The following is an 18,273-nucleotide window of genomic DNA, read 5'->3' as shown; positions in this document are numbered from 1 at the left end:
TATTTTGAAGGTTTGTTTACAGCTAAGGATTAAGGATTGACAGGAAGATTTGTGGACTACATCAACTAATGACACTACCTCCAAAGAGTTGCAAAAAGCTGTCCAAAGTTTCAGCACCATCTTTAAGCCCATGATTTTAGTGTGTTTCATGCCTAAGCACATGAGTTTATATCTGAGATAGATGAACTATATGATTATCTTAAACTGATCTACAAGTAAATGCCAAAACTTATTGGTTTACTTATTTGCTTGTTTGTTTGTTTGTTTGTTTGTTTGTTTGTTTGTTTGTTTTTGTATATGTTAACCAGGTGAAATGGAGTGAGGCATACAAGGATATGTGTGGTTTTACTCTTGGGAAGGAGGTTGAACAGTGCAATATTTCTTCTATAGGATTGCAGTGACCAGACATGCTACTGTAACTCTCATGGTCATGTGCTGGAATTAGCAGATATTCAACAATTTGGCCATCTCGCTGACCTATTGATATCAGAAGGTAACGATATCCAGTAGAATTTGTTTTAGTTGTTCTGTAACCTATTTAAATAGTATTGTGATTTTTGATTGCTTATCACTGTAGACCACAACAGCTCTGCAAAGCAAGTTGGAAAACAGAATCCATGAAACTGGCAGTGACTGGAAACCAGTTAGAAGACTTTGGTCTGTGACGTAGAGGAGTGGGCAGAGGGTGAGGAAATTCTTATTAATATTACATGTAGTCATGAAAAATTGTAAGTGTTACTATTATTGTCATTTTTTTCAGTAGCAGAAGCAAAGACAACAAACAACAGAAGTGATATGGATGTCTTCGTCATATGGCATGGTATGTACACTAGACTTCTGTCAGTGTTGATTCTTTAAAAGTTGACGTATAATCCTTGTTGTACAATTTTCTTTTTATAAATATATTTCAGACTCTGCTGACCCAGCAACAAAGAGGAGAGTGTTCAACATCATCCTGCTAGTCAGGATTCTTCAGGAGAAGCAGTGGATTCTTGTGGCAGAGATGGCCAACCACTATAAATACATTTCAACTCATCCTGGTTCCTTCAAAGAACTTTCCTGCTTGTTTGCTACTGAAAAGTATGTATTTGTATTATTTGGCACAGACATAAGCATAAGGTTACCCAGTCCAAATGATATTAATATATTTTTATGTTGTTGTGTTCTTTTAAGATTCGACATGTGGCCTAAACGAAGAGGGGTTAAAAGGTCTATGGATCATCATTCTCAGAAAGCAACAAAATAACTGAGAAATAAACAACAATACGATGGTGCAATCTAGAGACCTACAAGGTACCTGCAAGTTTTGGCTGGAGCAGAGAACATACATTTTTTAAATAAAGCTCCAGCTGATGAGTTTGACATTGACTGTGGATTTTCTTTTACTGTAATCCAGAAGAGGATGACCTTAACCCTGAATCTAAAGCATGTAACAAAATCTGTAAAAATAAAATAAAATTTTCATCATCTATAACTAAATTGTTGTCTCTTTTTTTTTAAATACATAGACATGTACAGTATGTAAGCATTCCTCTAAAATCAATCAGTGTTGTAAATTAAGAGCATTATTGTATGCCCAACTGCTTACAACATATAACAATTTAAGGAACTCTATATTAAAATAAAATTATTACATTAAATGACATTAAGAGCTTTTAAAATATTGATTTTATGATAAATTTTTATGATAAATTAAATTTTTGCATATACTTGGCCAAAAAATGTACATTATTATGGTCAACTGCTCAGATACCTCCAGTCAATATGTGGCTGAGTCAGGCAACCAGACTTCTACCTCTGAACAAATTAACCTATGATTTACATCAAAGATCTGATGGATCTATTTGGTCCTCATGGATTTTTCTAAAAAAAAAAAAAAAATGTATCTCATTTTATTTTTGTCTTTACTTTGAAACATTTGTATTCATTTGTTAGAATGTCTAACAAAAAACTACTGTACTTGTGAGATAACAGTGCCACTGTTGTTATGCTGAAAATAAAAAATAACTTTGTATAATGTTTTATTGAATGCAAGATAAAAAATAAAAAAATAAAATATTTTCCAAGAGATGGATTGCGGCTGGAAGAGCATCTGCTGCATAAAAACATGCTGGAAAAGTTGGCGGTTCATAGAGCTGTGGCGACCCCTGGTTAATAAAGGGACTAAGCCAAAAAGTAAAATAAAATATGTATTTTTTGTAGACATAGAACTTCACAGTAACTTATGTACAGCACAGAACTTTTTTACTTCTAGTTTAGATGATTTAAAGGTTTGCATATTTATTTTGTTGGTTCATGGCTATGTATTTTTAATCATTTTGAACTATTCACAGCATTTGAAAGGATATCTTATCGTCATTGTTACCTCATTTCTCACTATTTTCATGATTCTTACAATGCAGCAAATCTTAAAATCATTTGATCATAAAGAAAATAATTAACAAATTAACCCACATGCAGGACAAAGACATGATGTGGAACCATTATTTAACACAAAGTTCATCTATTGTCATCAAAACATACTGTTACACAAACAGTTGAAGATTTAGAAAGTAAAAATAATCAGATAAAGAGTGGTTTTCAAACAAATACATGTCTTTAAAAAGGTTATATTTATAAACATTTACATATTTTAAGAGCTTTTATCCATATTTCAAATAAAGTGAAAACAATTAAACATCACACGATGACCATTAATGAAACACACTTACAAAATTACATCCACACATATTATTCTGAATTCATAATATTTGTGATGAACATAGATCACTATTGCTAATAACTTGTGATTAAAGAGGATACTAATGTTTAGCTTATTTTTACAGCTTTTTTTTTTTTTTACCACAACTGTACATGTGACAATACAATTTCTTGTCCATGTTGAAGATAATACATCTACATAGGTTAACTGCCCTTTTACTCAAAGGGGATGAGTAGAGCCCCGTAGAAAAGGAAAAAGTATTCACATTTCAAACGAGAAATGAGTGAGAGAATATCAGCAAGACTATTATCTATGCTATGTTCAATAAATAATGTTGGATATAATAGTCTGATATATACTGATCAAGTCAATAAAAGCTGTTTTAAAAAAATACTCATTGAAAAATAACAAATTTATGCCTGGCTTTCATATATGTCATAAATATATGCACAATGACCTTATTCAAATAGTCTTTAGTTCATTAAAAATAGTATTTGTTCCATTTTATTACAAAAAGGCTTTAAACTACATTACCCACAATCCTTTGTCGCTGTATAGATGGGACGGGAAAGACATGGCGGTACAAATTGTAGTTCATTGAAAGCTGTAGTTAGGGTTACGTTTAGGGTTACGATCTTGGTTAATCGGTAACTATTTGAAACACAGCGATAACTCATTGATAAAGGACACTGTTAGTAAAGTGGCAAAGTTAGCAAAACATAGTTAGCAACACGAAGGATCTTTTAATTTGGCTTTGAAGTTATAGTCCAATCACAATGTCGCAATCTACGTCACACTTTGTCTCTATTTGGTAATCTTCCGGTTGAAGGTAGATTATAATAACCTCATAATATAACTTAAATATCAAAATGTGTATTAATATTACATGCTATTTATTGTCTTATTAAAAATACAAATGTATATTTACCGTGAGATTCCTTTGTGGGGGTAACCTGATGTGCAAAATGATCATAGTAAAACCAGATCATATGCAGTATACTAAATTTGAAACGAATAATAAAATAATAAAAAAAGCTTCATGTTTGAAAACATTTTCAGCATTTCCTGTAACTAAACCCTGCATCATGTAGGTATACAAATATAAATATATGTCAAACTTAAATGACAAATATAGTGCCCATTAAATAGTAAAAATAGTAGTTCATTGTAAATGAGTATGCAAATAAACACAATACATTTTAATGAAACATTTATAATTTATTCATAATGCCACAAAAAAAAAAAAAAATCACGCAAACATGCAAAAACCAAAAATATATATATTTATAACAGTTTTTAATGCAATAATATATTACCATACATATATAAATGATTAAAAACAATTATAATTGAAGGAAATTTATATTTTGTATTATCATTATTATATTTATTTTGTGATATTTATTCATGTCATACATCTGGTATGTCAAGCTCAAGTAAAACTGCACTGCAAAAAATCTTTTCAAATGATGCCTTTGGAAATGCCATTATAATAAACAGCTTTCACAACAACAAGAAGTCAAGTTCATGACAAATGCAAATTATGTTTATAATAACAACTTTCTGAACTTAAACATCAAAAGTAGAATAAGTTCAAAACATATTCAAGTATTTACTGAAGAATAGCAAAAACAATTTGTACAAAACACTGAGAACCAAAGTGTGCTTGGTGAGTCCAGGTGTTTATGCTGACTAGACTGTCATATTGCAACCCGGTTAGCATGAGGAGACTTGGGCGTAAAGTGTCAGCAATTCCTGGAGGGCTCCCATGTGTTATTCCAGGTTTTGCCACTGTAAAGTATTAGAAGTGCACAATATCATTACTGAACAAAGAATGAGTGTTAGGTTTCATTTAGAAAGTTCAGTGATATTTATTTATATATGTAAAGTGTCATTAAACCTGGCACTCTTGAATTAACTGTATAATAGGTTAAACATTTCCAGCTTGTTTCCATGTATTCCAAGCAGATCTGTCAGTTCTACAAACTCAGAGATCAGGATAGTGACTGCACTTCTCATTATGAACACCCTTATCCTTCTCATACATTATCACCACTGATGTCCACTGCTGTAGTTTTCATTGAAGGGAATGCTGACACAAATTCCAGCAAGTTTTTTTTTTTTAAATAGCAGAATATGGGTATTATTGGGCCAAAACCTTAAAAAATATAAGATGCAAGATTTGAATCTTGATGAACATATTGTTAATTCACTTCTTGCAATTGAAAACACATCTCATGTTTGACTCATCAATTATATGAAAACTACTACAGCATACTGTGCTCCACCCTAAAAATATTTCTAAATTATAACAAGCTTATTGTTTTACATGGCTAAACATTAATTTCATGCCTGCATGATTCACTGCTTTTACTGAAACCCATTACACTCTTAACTCAAACTAGTTGACTTTATAAAAAAAACTGCATGGAAAATGTTGCCTTAAACCCTTTATGTTTTTACACAAGGTGAAACTAAACAGCCCACTTTAAATTAACCTAGAACCTTTACAATCTTCTTGGACTTACAGTAATATTTTAATTCAAGTATGGCTGTTAAGTTGTACCCTGTATAAAATGTAAGGGGTTTAAGCCACTGGGTTTCTATACAATTTTCTAGTAAAGTCAACTAGATTGGGTTAAAGGAATAGTTCACTATTTACTCTCCCTCAAGTGGTTGTAAACCTTTTTTTAAAAACTTCCAAGTTTCTTTTGTGTTGAACATGAAGGAAGTTTTTGAAGAAAGCTGAAAAGCTGAAAACATTGACATGCATAGTAGGAAAAAACAAATACCATGGAAGTTAATGTTTGCAGGTTTTCATCTTTCTTTAAAATATAAATTGTGTTTAACTGAAGAAAGCAAGTCAGACATATTTGGAACAAGTGAAGGATGAGTCATTAATGACAGTATTTTCATTTTTGGGTGAATCTCTTTAAGAGTATACTGAAAGAAATGTCCTACTCCATGTAGCTAACTTCAGCTGCATGTGTAGCCCCATAAGTACTTATCTAGAAATCAAAACAATGATCACGTCAGTCCCATTTTAGGCCTTTTATATCATATTGGCCACAGAATGGACTACTTAGTGTTGCAATAAAAAAAAATAAATAAATAAAACTATGACTTACCACACAATACAAGACAAACAGTGAATTTTCAGCTCTGCCTTTGCTGTACACAAGATGAGGTTCCAGCTTCAACAGTGATCTTGAGTGGGGCAGTTGTGCAGCTCTGTGAGGTTGTGACTGTTCAGATGCAGTGCTGTGAAGAGTTCTTTATTAAAAGAAAGTACATTCTTTTAAAAGCTGTACATAATAACAAAGAAAATACAATGATTTTAAATAATGATTAATTCTGAACAAAAACCTTACCCTTAGTCAAGATGAATTCATATGTCAAAAGTTTCTGCATCTAAAATGAATAAAAACAGATGTGACATTAGTTAAACCCACTAACTACTAGATACATCAGTACTGCATTAAGCAGTTGTAAAGTAATGTAAGTGTAGTCCAAAATGAGCCATAATCTGTTTAAGATAATGATTTAAAATACGTTGCTTGTGTTAAAAACAACCCAGCCACTTGTAATACATATGATCAATGGTAAATTACTGAGAAGGTGCAAGGTAATCCTTGAGTTTTACCATTGCCATCCTGACTGACATAATATTTGACAAAGAAGACAGCTTGTTGTGCCTCTTTACCACAATTTAGAGATGATAGATTCTTTCTTTTATTAAATAAATTGGTAAAGGCCAAATTATACTTGTAATAGTGTAAGATATTCATTGTGACATACATCAGCTTAAGTTATACTTGAGCTTTTCTTATGTTATATGTATATATATATATATATATATATATATATATATATATATATATATATATATATATATATRTGTGTGTGTGTGTGTGTGTGTGTGTGTGTGTGTGTGTGTGTGTGTGTTTTAAGGCATGGAAAATAATTGTTTTTACAATGTAGCCTTTAAACCTTTGGAAACACTTGATGTTCTTTAATATTGAAACAATTACGAATACATTTGTATTATTAGAGTTGCATATTGCATATCATATAAAGATTTTGCACGAATTCTATTGTGAAAAACAACAATCTGGTTACACTGTTCCTTATCTTAAAATGTATATATTGTTCTAATGCATGACCAACGTTATATGTGAGAAAAATATGTTTTTAATAAATGAACTTGATGTAATTAGATAACGTCGCTAGTTTACAGTACATGCTTTATCAACAAATCGTCTTTATTTGTTTACTTTTTACTTACCTTGTGGAAAACCGCAGTGAACCTTGGGATCGCAATGAACCTTGGGATAGCGAGCATAGACTGTAAAAAATAGATCGCCACATACAATGACCCCAACTTCAATGAATAATTTAAAATGAAAAAAGATCAGCCAAAAACATTTTTAAACTTAGTACTTGAAATGTAATATTTTTTAAAGTAAAAAAAAAAAATAAATAATATGAATGAATCAAAGTTTTATTAGTAGTATAGTTTTATAGTTAACCTAAACTGGACAACCGAATATATTTTCACTCATTAAATATAAAGTTAATGATAAAATATTTATAAACACCAACTAATCTCCAATAAAAATACATTATGCAGCATTAACATACTATTTAATGTTGACAGTTGAACTCATCTGAGAACTCACCGTTGATGCAGTTTGACCAATAGCAGAGCGGCGTTAAACTCACCGTGAAGGGATGTCACGTGGACCGAAGTTTATTCATACAGTAGTTTCGACCCAGTTTACAGACGCTTTTCATGAACAAAATAAAAATGACATATTTTTAAAAGAAGAAAACTGCGATAATAGGCGTAAATCAGGTTTTAAAAAGTGCGTTGACATCTATTGGTAATTATACGAGCCTCCAGCGTCTCCCTATGACGCTTCAGGCTCAGGTACAGATTCTATAGGGAATCCCTGCACGTCTAAATGTGACGCTAAAGGGGTACCCTGTGCGTCAATAACCTACGCCGAGGGTTCCTGACCAAGCGTCAGTATATGACGAGTTGGGAGTGAGAATGTGTTGATAAAAAAGTTATTAACAATGTTATAATGTCATTTGTTTTGGTTAAAGATAACATCTTTTAAAAATATACTATAATTAATCAATATTAATATAAGACCAATATCAATTATTTCTATCAAAAAATGAACTAGATATAGAAATTAATTACTGAAAATACCAATATGATAACTGACATATAAAAAAGTTATTAACAATGCTATAATGTCATTTGTTTTGGTTAAAGATAACATCTTTTAAAAATATACTATAATTAATCTATATTAATATAAGACCAATATCAATTATTTCTATCAAAAAATGAACTAGATATAGAAATTAATATAAGTATTAATCCCTTTTTTATTCCCAAAGTGCAAACCATTATAACAAAATAGAAAAGAAACAACGTTTATATCCTCAATTATGCTATTCATTCATTCATTCATTCATTCATTCATTCATTCATTCATTCATTCATTCATTGTTATTTAACTAAGTGTCTATTTCAGAGGTCACCACAGCAAAATAAACCATCAACTATTCCAGCATATGTTTTACACAGCGGATGCCCTTTTAGCTGCAACCCAGTACTGTGAAACACCCATACATACACACATACACAACGGCCAATTTAGTTTATTAAATTGATCTATAGCACATGTCTTTGGACTATGGGGGAAACTGGAACCTCTGGAGGAAACCCACGCCAACACGGGGAGAACATGCAAACTCCACACAGAAACGCCAACTGCGCCAGCGGGGACTTGAACCAGTGACCAATATATTACCCCTTACTATTTAATCAAACTATAATAATGGTGTAATTTTAATGACCTGGTTTGTCAATAACTGTCCCAAACACACTGTCAACTGTCGTTTACTATAACACATAATAAGAAATAAAACTATTGATTTTTAATGCTTACTGTAAATTACAAAATCAACAAGACAAACTATGCAGTGTATCGTGCCAAAATCAGTACTCTAAATCTGGCTTGAAATATTTAGTGTATACAAAGCTGAATGCTGAAAAAGCCAAACTATTTGATAGTTCATAATTCTTGATGCCAAAACTTGTGCATGGAATACAAAGTCTGATACTTAGTTCATTATAAAAAAGAACTTTTTAAAGCATGCAGTGGACAAAGTCAGGCCATTTTTCTGAGGGTAAGCTAATTTATACAGCAGCAATTGAAAATCTAATTAAAAAGACAAAATTAAACGGAGAGAAAGGGAGAGAGTGGAAGACAGGGGCGGTGCAATTTCAACTTAATGTGAACAAGTCTGCATTGTCTTTATTCCGATGTGTTAATGAGTTTTGGACAGCGGCACGGGGCAGTTCCATCATGGATATTGTCTTTCTAGGCCGCTGAGGAGAATGAGCTGTCACAGGCTTTTAACGGTAACACTGTCACCGTGCAGCACAGGATGTATATCTGGCCATGGATTTAGTGCAGAGGTCACAGCGCACAGTAAGCAGTGACAGTGGCAGATCTGTGACATGCAGACAAATGATGGGGGATGGGATGCATTCGTCTGATTGTGTTTAAATGCTAGCTAAATGAATGGTATTGCAATAGAGGAAGAGAAACGAGAGATGAGCGTTGAGCGTTTCTATTTCTCCACATTAATTTAACAAGCATTTACTCACAATCTGTCTGTCGCATAAGTTTGTGGTTGCATCCGAAATTGCTTTCTACTCAAGTAGGTGCCACACTTGAATTTAAAATTTCTACACAACCGTTTACTAAACAAATAGTATGTACTATATTCATACTAAATATATGAATGGAAGTTGTATAAATAAAATTTGTCATTATCACGTAACCTACCAGCATCAGTGGCATCGATTCACTACTATTCGTGAATTATCTTGCATGGCATTATAAGATGGCAAAGTGTTCATCAAATTTGCACTTAGTATAAATAGTAGTAGTAATCCGGGTATTCCTCGCATACTGTTTTTCAAACGCTATGAATTTGGACAAACTACTTGGCTAGCACACTGTTTTTAGCATACTATATAGTTTGTACAGTAAATATGAGATTTTGTACTCTATAGTAAAGAAGTGTGTAATTCTGTATTCTATAGTATGGAAGTATGCGATTTTGTATGCAATTTCATACTCTATGATATAAAAGTATGCAATTTTTAACTCTTTGGTATGAAGGTATGCAATTCTGTATTCTATAGTATAAAACTATGTGATTTCTGACTATAGTATAGCAGTATGCGATTTCGTACTCTATAGTATGGACGTATGTGATTTCATATTCTACAGTACGAAGGTATGAGATTTTGAATGCAAATTCTGACTCTATCGTATGGACATATGCGAATTCATACTCTATAGTATAGACATATGTGATTTCTGACTCTATAGAAGTCTGCAATTTCTGACTCAATAGTGTGGAAGTATGGGATTTCTGTCTCCATGGAAGTGTGCAATTTCTGACTCCATAGTATAGAAGTATACGATTTTGAATGCAATTTCTGACTTTGTAGTATGGACATATGCGATTTCGTACTCTGTAGTATGGACATATGGGATTTCGTACTCTGTAGTATGGACATATGCGATTTCGTACTCTGTAGTATGGACATATGCGATTTCGAACTCTAAAGTTTGGAAATACGGGATTTTGTACTCTATAGTATGGAAGTATGCAATTTAGTGCTCTATAGTATGGACGTATGCAATTTCTGACTCCATAGTATAGAAGTATATGATTTTGAATGCAATTTCTGACTCCATAGTATAGAAGTATATGATTTTGAATGCAAATTCTGACTCTATAGTATGAAAGTATGCTAGTTTGCATGCAATGCCGCACTGTATAGTATGGAAGTATGTGATTTTGTACTCTATAGTATGAAAGTGTGCAATTTTTTATGCTATAGTATGGACATATGTGATTTCGAACTCTAAAGTTTGGAAATATGGGATTTCGTACTCTATAGTATGGAAGTATGCGATTTAGTGCTTTATAGTATGGAAGTATGCGGTTTAGTATGGAAGTACAGAATATGATTTCGTACTCTATAGTTTGGACATTTGATTTTGTACTCTATAGTATGGAAGTATGTGATTTGTGCTCTTTAGTATGGAAGTATGCAATTTCGTATGCAATTTCATACTTTGTAGTACGGAAGTATGCAATTTATGGAAGTATGCAATCTCGTTCTCTTGTATGAAAGTATGCAATTTTGTATGCGATTTCGCACTCTATAGTATGGAAGTATGTGATTTTGTACTGTATTGACCTTATTGTAAAATGCAGAAGTGCGCCTGTTTTCACGATTGTTTTTGAACTTCCGATTCAGTCGCCCATGGGAGAAATGACTAGGAATAATAAATGTCAGAAAATCTATCCATCCATCCATCCATCCATCCATCCATCCATCCATCCATCCATCCATCCATCCATCCATCCATCCATCCATCCATCCATCCATCCATCCATCCATCCATCCATCCATCTATCTATCTATCTATCTATCTATCTATCTATCTATCTATCTATCTATCTATCTATCTATCTATCTATCTATCTATCTATCTATCTATCTATCCATCCATCCATCCATCCATCCATCCATCTATCTATCCATCTATATATCATAGCCTACAAATCAGTCTCTCTATATATCATTCTCTCTATTCATCTGTGCTTCCATTCACCCATTACTCCCTATACTGTATGTTAGACTTGCATAACTTGCTACATATTATATCATAGCATGAATCATGTGTCATGTAATATGATAAAAATAATAATAATAACAGAGCACAATTGAGGAATTTGTAGTTGTAGGATATAAACGTATGATTCATAAAGCACATACAGACCAACCCTGATTCTTTCAGACATCAGCACATGAGCAAATCTCTAACTAATACAATTTGATTGGTGATTTGACATATAACTAACAGTCTACAGGAAGCTCTAGGTGATGGGAATGGTTAAAAACAGGGTCTCAGCGTGAAAAGCAATCTCACTGTCCTCTTAAAACTGCCTCAACTCCTCAAGCCTCGAGAAGGGATTAGTTGGAAATTATGGCCATCGTAAATAATTCATGTTTGCATTTGAAACAATCCTTACGAAGTCATTTAGCATGCTGTGAGATTTTTATACTTTTTTATTAATGCTTTCTGTGTTACGAGAGCTAAATTGTTCTCTCAAGAGGAGACATCGGCTGTTGTCACAACAGGAAGTTGTGACGAGAGTTAAAATCACTTTGACTAATTAAAACAGTGAGCTCAATGCTGCGAATTAAACTTTCAATACCATTGCAATTGTAGTGACTAAATAAATGAACATAACATAACCACCATAACATACATTCAAAGAAGAGTCTAATAAATAATGAAAACAGACCGTGGCAGAGTTTGAACTTTGTTTCTTGTTCTCAGGACAAGGTATATAAATATTTAAATATGATTCATAAATATTCAATTGTGCTATAAATGTTGCAGTTTTATATGATTCATTAAAGTGGGCCTTTTAAAGGTTTATAATTTTGGCTTTGGAGGTCTCTTGCAATAGGATTACTTTTGTCCAAGGTCAAAAAACACATTACTTTTTTTTCCTGATTTTACTTTTTCTCACAGTGTCTGAAACTGTTGGTTCAAAGATCTGGTCACTCTAAACTCCACCTCTCAAAGAACTTGCTCTGATCTGATTGGTCAGATAACTCTGCTCTGATTGGTCGCCTATAGGCAGGGCCAGTCGGAATCTGTGGACGTTTTTTGCTATTTCTGTGGAGAATTTTGGTAAAAATCTGTGAATTTCTGCGGAATTATTTTGGGAGTATCCAGCGGAGTATCATAACTAAAATCTTAATATATTAAATAAAAAGTAATAAATTACTGAATAAAAACTGAATAAATTTAGATTTACACATTTACTTAAGCAAATAAACAGAATTAATAATGGGCTAAAAATCTGCGGAATTCTGCGGAAAATCTGCGGAAAATCTGCGGAATTCTGTGTGCGCAGATTCCGTGTGGGCCTACCTATAGGTAACTTTTAAAAGAACAGCTGAGTTCAAATCAATAGCCCCTTTCACACAGTGATATTGGTAAATAACCGGAACAATTCAGACAGACTTTACTGTTAAATAAAAAAGCTGACATTTTTCAGAAAAAGACTATTCACACATCCATTCCTAAATACTGGTAAATTGTGACATTATTAACCAGAAATGGCCTCTAAACAGCTGCGCTTGTATTTGTAAACAAAATAGGGCTTTTGTTGATGGTTTCACTTTTATTTAAATTACACATTTGACTACCTTACTAATAGAGTGGAGGAACTATGACGTCACTTTGTAGGCTAATCGGCTGCTAGCATAAAACTGGTTCCCTCGTGAAAATCCCTATAGGATTTTCCCATAGGCTTTTCGAAGATTGCAAATAATAAGCCCTGTGTTCAAACACAGTTCATTACACTTACCATCCGGATAATCCTCACACGAAAATACAACTTGGAGCACTTTTGGATCTTAAATGCAAACGCAAGAGTTAAAAAGCTAACATTAGGCTATAAACGGACTACAGCGCCCTCGGGGTGCTCGTCTGTGACGTCAGCCCCATCCTGCTACAGACAACTTCTCAAGCTTATTTTTAGAAATAATGTCCATGACAAAGAGTTAGTCTCTCTGTATATTATATTATAATCCATGCTATGTATTATAAACAAATAAATACGCAAAAATACATAGACCCATGTGCCTTTTGGATAGTTTTTACGTGGGAAATACATCTGTTTCGCTTTGCGGTTGTTCTAAAAGTTTTAAAACTGCGTGTATAAATCTGCCTATATAGTATTTTCATCAGACATATTTAAATAAGTGTATCGCTCGCGCACACAGCCCGCTTACCTTAACAGATGACAGAAATGAGGCGTGAGGAGGAACAAGTCTATCAAATGGCTGCAAGTTCCATCATGATGGACACAGAGCAACATTCAATATTCCTTTTATGTCACGACGTACAGTGAAAAGCAGCCCATACAGTCACATCTGCTATACGTTTTATGGAGGAGTGTAAATATTGCAGTTATGACTGAGTAAAATGAGTTCAGATGAATAAAAAAAGACGAAAAATCACTTGATCACATTAAAATGACAGTGAATATGTCTGTATTTTTACACATTTATTCACATGTTTGCATTACTGACAGCAGGAGAGAGACAGGCTGCACTGGTAAGCAGTATCTTCATAATATAGTTTAATTAAAATAAATGATCAACAAATGAATCTGTCTCGACAGCCTTTACATGTGAAGGAATTATCTACACACAATCTGAATTCCTTATTAGAAAAACACAAAAAACTATAAAATACTATTCATGAAAATACCTAAATCACAGACAAATCCAAACGCCCAACACAAGCGAGCTGCGCTCCAGACCAGATCAGCTCGATGACGTATATTGTCCCCGACACCGCCTGTAGTCCCATTTAGCAACTTGATAGCAACCGTCTTTTTAAAGAAGAATGGCCGAATTAAAAATTCAAAAGTGTGCTGTAACTGATGTGTTTTATGTCGTAGAACAAAACGTGAAAATATCTTGAATTTGTGTTTGCCACGGACCTTATTTAAGCGATTTTACTGAAACCCCATTTAAAAAACCCATTGACTTTGGGACGAGGGAACCGGAAGTGCTAAAATGCTAACTCGCTTCCGGGTGTTTGCATACAAATTGACGTCATAGTTCCTCCACTCTATTCTGTGGATGGATGAGTATTGTGAACACTTTGATGTAAACATATGGAGGAACACTTGTGCATGTTGAGATGTACTCATTGAAGAACTCCTTACATGCACAAGCACCACGCAGCTGAACGCAGAGCTTGAGACTCACATCAGTTCATCATAAGCATTTTATCGATCATTTTTTCCACAGTTGGCATTGAAACGTTATCTGACTAACCACTAGCAGCTAAATGTGTCTGGAAAAATATCCAAAGGATTTATTTTTATAAACAGCGCAGATGGGAATGAGTTTTAATTTTTCCGGTTGGTCGGAGTAGACGTCCTCCATCAGCGCATTCTAAACGTGAACACGCTCTTCTGACAATTTTCCTTCTGCGTTCACAGAGCAGCATTTTCGCAAATAACCAGCAAGGTTACAACTTCTCTTTCCAGAAAACGAAAGTTTCTTCATTTTGCCGGAACAACTTTGCTTGTATTTTTAAAAAGGGCCTGTTCACACATGATCCCTTTCCGGATCTTTTTCGGAAAAGTCTTTATGTGAGAAAGGGGCTTAAATTAAATAAAAAACTTTTCTTTTTAGTGCTTGTAAAATGTAAATAGTGTGTTGCTTTGTATTTTTTTTTATTATATCATTTTTATTTTTGCACACACTGTAAAATATATCTTATTTTCGAGTTTCTGTATTTTGTGACACAAGTGTATAGATGGAAATGACAGGAAAAAGTACTGGCAGTTTATTACCGTGATGTTACTGCGATTTACAACAACATCCTAAATAATATAGCACTTCAAACTGTAAATATGTCAATCAAAAACATGATTTTTCAAACCTTACCTAAAAATTGTACGAAAAGATAAAATGAAAAAAGAGAAAGATCAAGGTCCAATAATACTTTATTATTTAGGTAATAATACCTAAATAAATGAGGGAAAATTAATCACAAAATAGGGAAAACTGTTCACTTTTATAACAGTTCAGCACTTTAACCAACCAAGGTTAAAATTACATCTAATCTGAAAATAAAATAAAAGGATATTAAATTTAATTAAATTTAAAATAAACAAATGATTAATAATATAATAAAAAATACAGTTAAATTAAATTAAATAAAAATAAATTAACAAATTATGTGAAATAATAAATTATATAAAAAAATATTAAATGAAAAAAATTAAATAAGTAATAAATTAATCTAATTAAAAGTAAATAAAAAATTAAATAAACTTTTTAAATTAAAAAAATAATGAATAAAAATAAAATAATAAATTAAATGAAAATAAAATAAAACAATTAAATTAAAAATAATAAATTAAATAAAAAGTACATTAAATAAATAATAAATTATATTAATTACATTAAATTAAAAGTAAAAATAAATATCAAATTAATAAAAATATTAAATAAATAATAAATTAAAACAAAATAATAAGTTCAATTAAAAGTAAAAACAATAAAAATTAACATAACATTTTATAAAGAAAGAAAGAAAGAAAGAAAGAAAGAAAGAAAGAAAGAAAGAAAGAAAGAAAGAAAGAGAATGAAAAAGAAAGAAAGAATCTTAAAACAAATGTAAAAAAAACAAATATTTATTACTGCATCTAAACTTCAGCTTTTTGTAAAAAGAAGCAACAGCGTTGAGTATTCATTTTTCACCCTTTGGATGTGCGCATAATGTGAATTCATTTTCACTTCACTTTAATTTTTCTCAACATGTCAAAAACACAAATTAAACTCTTCCAGGCCTCAGATTCAAAATCAGTGTTTGAGGGTCAAAGTAGACAATTATATGTGGGCTGCCAGTGCAGATTATAGACATGAATCACCCATCAATTTAAACATATAAATGCTGAAAATGTCATTTCAAAATGTAAATTAAAAGTAAATTACAGTGTGACATCATACCACCATGGCATATTTTGCTACAAACAATGAGTGAGACTGAATCTGCCTTTTAAACTTCTTAATTTTTCACAAATTAACATGTTAATTGCATCCACTATTGAAGTTTACATTAGTTCATTGCATCCACGATCCTGTGCAGCACAATACACCCCAGCATTAATTTGTTAGCGCATAATGTGGTGTGGTTGCCGCAGGCTCAATTAATGCTCAGTATTAAAGTAGGCTATCTCATGCAGCACAAACAACACCTTGGGAGAATCCTCAAGGTAATGCGCATAAACAAAAATGAGTTGGATACTGCGCTATTGGTGGGGGAGACGCATTTAAATGAATGCATGCAAATGATAAACAGCTGGCAATTGATCGCAACTGTTTGTGCGCAATTAAAGGAAGATTTATGGGAAATTTCTCTGGAATTTAGGTACTTATACTTTTTCTCATGCCACACCTATACATTCTGGAGGTTGAACACAAAGTGAAGCGCTTTGCAGAATGTTCAGGCTCTTTTATTGAAGGTTTCAGTCTGGTTGATTATTTAAAGTCCTTTTTTTTTTCAAATTTAACAACATAGAAACGGTGGAAAAATTGGAGCGGTTTTCAGATCGACCGCAACTTTATGATCAAGAGTGAGTTTTAAGTTTAAGTTTAACATGTTTTAAAACGTGTGCACTTGTGTAATGAAGTACAGAAATTCTCTTCAGATTCACTTCATCAGCACAGCCTCGTGTCTCTCTCACTGTCTCTGTGTGTGTGTGTGTGTGTGTGTGTGTGTGTTTGCGCTTTGTATGTGTGTGTGTGTCTTGCTACATCTCTGTGCTATGTGTGTGTGTCTGCGTGTCTGCATGAAATACTGATTGGTAAAGTTCTTACTGTAGTATTTCTCACAAACGTTATGTGAGATCTGCTTCCTGAGGCAGCCGAGGGCGGGGATTGAAGCTGTTGCTGACAGGCACGTGAGAACGGTGGGCGGGGATGACTCGTCTTAAAGGCCCAGTGCAAAAAAAACAGCAACAACCTTTTCCCAGCTATAATACAGACACTTCAAACAGCTATAATAAATACTCTGATGGGTGTTTTGAGCTGAAACTTCACAGACACATTCTGGGGACTCAAAAGACTTAAAATAAATATGAAAAAAGGGGTAACCTATGTGCACTTTAATGCCTAATCAAACACTGATGAAACTAATCAAGGTGTTCGAGACTCTTTTGAACAACTTGATTATTTGGATCAGCTGTGTTTGATTAGGGATGGAGCAAAACTGCAGCTGCGGCCCTCCGGGAATTGAGTTTGAAACCCATGACTTAAACTGCCGTCACACTAAAATTTAAGCTTGTGAAATTCTGTGGTACAACGCTGCGAAAAGGGTCGGGATTAAACAAGATTATTAGACATTTAACAAAACGAGCGATTGGTCCATGTTTAAATTTTTGTCCATAGAGGTCATTTTTTGATGCTTAATTGGTCTCACGCAGTCAAGTGATGCAATTTCGCAGGTCAGAGTTCACCAAGTTTGAACATTCCAATGCAGCAATCTGCGAAATTTGATGCACGACCTTGCATTTCCGGTCTGATGTATTCGCGTCCGTATGAATGGAAGTCTATGGGGAGAAAAGTCCTGTGTGACTGCAGCTTAAATGTAATGCTTTCATTGGCTGCAGCTGGTGATCAACCAGATTAGCCGAGCGCAGGCGGGGCGGAGTTAAAAATGGAGCCGTCAAGCCGGACACTTCGGTACTCAAAGTTGGTCCTCATTCATTCATTCATTCATTCATTCATTCATTTATTAATTTATATCAACAGAAGATTTACAGTACAAGTAAAACAGAATACAGTTTCTACAAACTAGTTCATTTTTAAACAATAAGGGAATTATAAATTAAATATAAAACAAATGCATGAGAGA

The 18,273-nt window shown here is 33.1% G+C and overlaps 2 long non-coding RNA genes across 4 annotated transcripts in view; both read right to left on the bottom strand.

The window, feature by feature from the left end:
• Positions 1-18,273, bottom strand: part of LOC137495558 (uncharacterized) — a 320,840-nt gene that overhangs the window by 113,042 nt on the left and 189,525 nt on the right. The window lies entirely within an intron of this gene.
• LOC103911048 (uncharacterized) lies at positions 3,988-7,029 on the bottom strand. Its single transcript, XR_661557.5, has 4 exons — positions 6,987-7,029; positions 6,073-6,112; positions 5,830-5,974; positions 3,988-4,492 (listed from the first exon to the last, which is right to left on the bottom strand). It is a non-coding gene; the product is annotated as an uncharacterized lncRNA (long non-coding RNA).

This window comes from Danio rerio, chromosome 5 (assembly GCF_049306965.1).
Source record: "Danio rerio strain Tuebingen ecotype United States chromosome 5, GRCz12tu, whole genome shotgun sequence".
Lineage (NCBI taxonomy): Eukaryota > Metazoa > Chordata > Actinopteri > Cypriniformes > Danionidae > Danio > Danio rerio.
The sequence above is the reverse complement of the archived record's forward strand: the minus strand, read 5'-3'. Positions and strand labels throughout refer to the sequence as shown.